Here is a 5,976-nt window from a genome sequence, read left to right as displayed (position 1 = left end):
TACAGTCCTGGCCGTGCACGTAAACGTCCAGCAGGACTCGGACCACCGCGTATCCCCACGGCCTCGCCGCTCCCAGTGCAACGAGAGAGGAGCCGGGTTGGAGGGCAACAGCGCGCAGTCCAACGGGCCGCTCTGCCTCAGCTCCCCGGACTGCGCGCCCAGCTCCAGGCAGCTCCGGAGGGGTTCCGGCGTCCCCAGCTTGTCCAGGCGGTACAGCCAGCCCGCCGCCCTCACCGACAGGTTGGCGAGCGCCGGCTCCCCGGAGCCCACCGCGGGTGGAAGGTGCAGTCTGTAGCTCCTCGACAGCGGCATGTGCAGCAGGAGAGCGAGGAGGATCCGGCCGCCAAGCGACATAGTGCGGGGCGGTTCCTGAAATAGACGCCGCTTCTGGTAAACGTCCCGACAACTGTTCATTCTAACAGCCGGCGCCCTCGACCCCTTTTCACCTGCCTCGGTGTCTCCCCACCCCACCTCCTTCACTCAGCTGCAGTCTGGCATGCTCAAATTGGACCCCCCCCCCCCTAGTTTCCCATCCCCTACTAATCACTGGCTGCTCGTTATCTAGAATTCCTCTCCCCGTTTCTTTCCTCCCCAACCCCTCTCCTCCTCAACTTTCCTGCTTTAATTTAGACCGGACTTCATTTCAAGATGGCTCCGCCACCCCGGGACTCGTCAGTCCTAAACCTGTCGCCGTTTATCTCCGCCGCTGCGAACTTTCAGCCGCGCTGCAAACTTCTGTCGCCAGACGGGACTTGCGAGCGGGAGCGGCCAGCGGCTCCCATCCCTCCCCCTCTTCCCACTGCTCTTCACCACCCTCCCTCGGTAACTCCTGCCCCAGTTCTTCTTTGCCCGGTCCCCCCGCAACAAGTCTTCTCTCCCTCTCTCTCCGCAACGTCTTCACTTCCTCCCTCTCTTTTTCTCCCACTCTCTCCCCCCCTCCTCTCTCTCTCCCCCCTCCCTCTCTCTCTCCCCTCCCTCTCTCTCTCCCCCCTCCCTCTCTCTCTCCCCCCTCCCTCTCTCTCTCCCCCCTCCCTCTCTCTCTCCCCCCCTCCCTCTCTCTCTCCCCCTCCCTCTCTCTCTCCCCCCCTTCTCTCTCTCCCCCCCTCCCTCTCTCTCTCCCCCCCTCCCTCTCTCTCTCCCCCCTCCCTCTCTCTCCCCCTCCTCTCTCTCTCCCCTCCCTCTCTCTCTCCCTCCCTCTCTCTCTCCCCCCCTCCCTCTCTCTCTCCCCCCTCCCTCTCTCTCTCCCCCCTCCCTCTCTCTCTCCCCCCTCCCTCTCTCTCTCCCCCCCTCCCTCTCTCTCTCCCCCCTCCCTCTCTCCCCCCTCCCTCTCTCTCTCCCGCCCTCCCTCTCTCTCTCCCCCCCTCCCTCTCTCTTCTCTCCCCCCTCCCTCTCTCTCTCCCCCCCTCCCTCTCTCTCTCCCCCCCTCCCTCTCTCTCTCCCCCCCTCCCTCTCTCTCTCCCCCCCTCCCTCTCTCTCTCCCCCCTCCCTCTCTCTCTCCCCCCTCCCTCTCTCTCTCCCCCCTCCCTCTCTCTCTCCCCCCCTCCCTCTCTCTCTCCCCCCTCCCTCTCTCTCTCCCCCCTCCCTCTCTCTCTCCCCCCCTCCCTCTCTCTCTCCCCCCTCCCTCTCTCTCTCCCCCCTCCCTCTCTCTCTTTCCCGTTCCCAGGTGCGCTCCCAGGATCGATCTCCGCCGGGAAAGGTGCACGCATTAGATGATTCGGACAAACAAGCAGTGGGATAGCGAGATCGGTGCAGCACAGGCACCAGTAACTCCACCGCCACCGAACGGATTAGGAAGACAGTACAGTCGCCATGTGACCCAGTGTCCAAGTTGGGGGAATATTAACCAGCAAGTTGGGTTGGTGTCGATACAAGTGGGGGGGGGGGGGGGGGGAACAACGTGTCTCAAAAGAAAAAGTGATCGCCGGGGGGGGGGGGGGGATAAGAAAACCCCGCAGACGTGCTTTTGTAAGTGATTTGAAGAAGGTGGGGAATGCAGGTTGTTGTCATGGTGACAGTGAGTTTGAACAGGGATCCCGGGAGACGGGATGTGGGCGTTTCACTGAGAAACAAAAGCGACAACCCGAGTGAGAGAGACTGTAACCTTAAACTGGCGCGGCTCCCAGCGAGAAAGTACTTGGACTCAAGAAACCCAGACACAAGATGTTCCCAGATTTTGTAGTCGGCGTTAAGAGGAGATGCAATGTCACTTTAGGTGCTGATTTTTAAAAAAATCCACACCTTGGGGAGGGGGGGAACAATCTGATCATCAAAAATGATGTTCATTCTCTCTGTTTCAGAAATTGTATGCGACCCTTTGGACTTTTTGTCCGACCTCGTTTGGGCCGGATCGAGTCGAGCTGTTCTGAAATAGCTGAAGAGTAACCATTATTTGATACTTTCTTCCGCGAGGAAGACCTTTAAATAATAGCTCGCACCCAAGCGCTGATCTGCGCCGCGCTTTGGAGCATTAGGAGGCAGAATTTGGACCTTGCAGTGGAGTGGGTCGTTTCTCAGGGAGAGGTGCTCGTTCTTATTTTAAAATGAGGCATCGCGTTTCAGCCGTTCTCCCCTGGGAAGGCAAAGCAAAAGGTCCTGAATTCGTGCAAAGTTGGGGGGCGGTGGGAGAAGCGACAAACCTCCTGACATGATTTCTGCACAAATCATTTGAGGCCTGCTGCAGTCGTCTCTTTCACGTGTTTGCTCCTTGACCACGTTGTTTCATGAGAAGACCATGGTTCCTTTTCACACTTTTGCTGAGCCTGGCGGTTGATGCCGCAGGTGGAAAGCAAAATACAAGGACTGCTTGAAGAAATCTCTTGGTGCCTGCCCCATTGACCACCGCCAGTGGGCTGATCTCGCCTCCAACCGTGCATCTTGGCGCCTCACCGTTCGGCGGGCAGCAACCTCCTTTGAAGAAGACCGCACAGCCCACCTTGCTGACAAAAGAGGAAGGAGGAAACACCCAACCCACCAATTTTCCCTTGCAACCGTGCCTGCCTGTCCCGCATTGGACTTGTCAGTCACCAATGAGCCTGCAGCGGACGTGGACGTACCCCTCCATAAATCTTCGTCCGCGAAGCAAGCCAAAGAAGAGAAAGCAAAATATTGTTTTTTTTAAAAAAAAAAGAACCTTCTGGTTCTTTTCAAAATAAATGTCTGATTTTTGGAAAATAAGGAATGGTGACAATTAGGAACTGCATTGAATGTGGGTACCGTCTCTCACTGTTTCATCCAGACTTTTTCATGGTTCATTTAGTTTTCTTGATGCTGATATTGCGGGGCGGACCTTTAAGTGCTGGCGTGTGACATGTCGGGTTTGAGTTTATGATTACAATGTAACCAATCGACACTCGTGTGGCAGTTCCGATCATGGAATAAGAGGAGCACTGACGCTTGACCCATATCGAAATATGTCACTCCTGGCCGCTTAAATCTTTAGCAAAAGCGCTGTTCTTGAAATGGCAAAGCCAGTATTACACTTAGTCAGACGAACTGAGGCCATTCAGGTCAAAACATCCGATTTGACATGGGGCGCAGACAAAGTAAAACTTGGGCAGCTGCCTAAGACAGACTTGGTACCTATTTCAAGTTTTGTCATCAGGAGGAAGAAGTAGAGAATTCCAATCCCTAGTAGTATCTTGACAGTATGACCCTGCCATTACTGGAGGCACTAATTTGAGAGATGATTAAAAGGCCACAACTGAAGAGCTATTTATTTACACGTCAGAAGGCCTTGCAGAGAAAGAAGGCGAGGCCATGAAGCGATGCAAAACAAGGGCGAGGGTTATTTTTCAGGTGGAACCGAAGAAAATTCAAGTTTGGATGCCGGAAGATTTATTAAGATTAGAACGTTATCAATCACATCGGAATGATGAAATTAAGATGCCATGAAATCATGGTGGACGATTTGATGGGAAAACAAGAGAGTAGAGAATATAATGGTGGTCGTAATGATCTCAAACTGATTTTTTTTTGTTGATGCATGATACAAGTTTGGACACTTTACAAAAATCAATTTCTACATTCAAATTATTGGCTATTTTACTTTTTTGTTGCAATCCCTTCACCCTACGCAATTCGTGGTTTTCAACCTTTTTGTTGCTTGGAAAAGTTTGAAACCACTGAATTGGATCCTGGCTACATTTGAATGCTGATTATTAATACCCCTTGATAACTGAATAATTTATTTACTTTGAAATGTGATTATAAGAACCTTTGTTGGAGATTCAGATCATTACAAATATTTGTGAAGGGCTTTGGATCTCCAATTAACTTTAGGCCAATTTCTTTATGAAAAAATATCTGAAGATACCCCCCACATTGTAACTCAACTGGTGTTCTGTTAAGACACAAGTTGGAATTGGCAAGCTTTCCTATTAGTGCCTTGATTCTCTTGGACCGATTCCTATTTTTTTTTTCATTTTGAAAGGATGATTTCTGAAGTCGCTGAGAATTCACTTTCTGTTGATAGGTCAGCCTCTCTATTTCTTTCTCTGACTACTCAATATATGCTTTACTGTCATGTTTCCCTCTCCCCACAAAGCATTTTCATATTCACTGTTATCGTTTGACCTCCCAAGTGACAGTGGACTTGCTTCCATTCTTTCAAGAGTTTGGCGTTTGCACAGAGTTTATCTAATGGTGCAGATTATCAGCTCATTAGGCACAGGGGCAATCAGGAGAAATTTGGCTTCATTGCAGCTGAATTCTTGACTGCTGGGTCTTAAGTTTTATTATATGTTGTTTTATTGATTTAAAAACCTACTGGAATAACAAATTAAAAACAAAAAGGGCAGGACTGCTCAGAAATTGAAGTTATCCGTCGAAGTATTGCAAGAAGCACTATGGAGGTAGTGAAAGAACAAAACGTTATGAATTCTGAAAAAGCACCTCGACAGAGCCACCTTCAGGTGTAACTGATAGTGCCACATTCTAGGAGATTTCCAACATTATTAGGGGTCACATGAACTTTTGGAGAAATATTTGTCTTATGCATCAAATTTCATGAAAATTTTGTAGGCCTTTTACACACCTGTTAATTCTTTTCACCATACGCGTCTGTTGTAATTTTTCACTTTCTGGACATCTTTCCCCATTAATTGGTTCGAGCGCATGACTTCATCTCCCCCATCTGGGAAGAGGACAGCAAGCCATGGGATTTCCTGTGCAAGATATTGTAATTAGTACCATCTTGGGGTGTGATTGCACCCTGCTGTCCATCACAGGGAAAGTCACCCTTCCCAACGCCATTGTCCCACTGATTAAAGAGTGGGATCTGCCAATGGGGAATCTGTTCATTAGGACTAATCTGCAGAATCTTCAGTGATTGCAGACCACATGGTCTATTTCAACTGTACAACTGCCTTTAACTCCTCGCATGAGAGATTGTGAAGAATCTTATTCAGATTTGACGATTCTGTGATGTATTGCAGACCCAACAATCAACAGTGAGACATGTATTGATATTTTACCAGCTTGTCCTAGTAAAACACCATTCAGTGGTAATGACTTCTATTTACCTGGCCTTTATTTATATTGAAACAATTCTAAGAAGGAATGGCATTTCATTTTTTTTATTGCAAAATTGTGACTTCTGCATTAAGAATTTCATTTATAATTATTATGTACTTTATCGCCGAGAATAAATGATGCATTACTTTCCCAAAAGGGAAAACAAAGCACTGGTCATTGATGGGTGTTTTGTGATCCATCCATTTTTGTGCAAGTTGGAGTTGATTAAATTGATCTATTCTTTTCAAAATTTGTGACACTTAAGGATCAGACTGAATTGTTTATTGTCACATGCATTGAGATACAATAAAAAGCTTTGTTTTGTGTGCGATCCAGGCAAGTCCTATTTAAATACAGCAGGTGTCTTGGGTAAACTTCTACCTCTCATTTTGTTCGTTTTAGATTGGTCACAGTGTTTGAGCTACCGAAAGAAAATAGACACACACACCCAGAGCAGTTCAGTTT

Source organism: Narcine bancroftii, chromosome 13 (genome assembly GCF_036971445.1).
Source record: "Narcine bancroftii isolate sNarBan1 chromosome 13, sNarBan1.hap1, whole genome shotgun sequence".
In the NCBI taxonomy this organism is placed as follows: domain Eukaryota; kingdom Metazoa; phylum Chordata; class Chondrichthyes; order Torpediniformes; family Narcinidae; genus Narcine; species Narcine bancroftii.
This window is presented reverse-complemented; position numbering follows the sequence as displayed.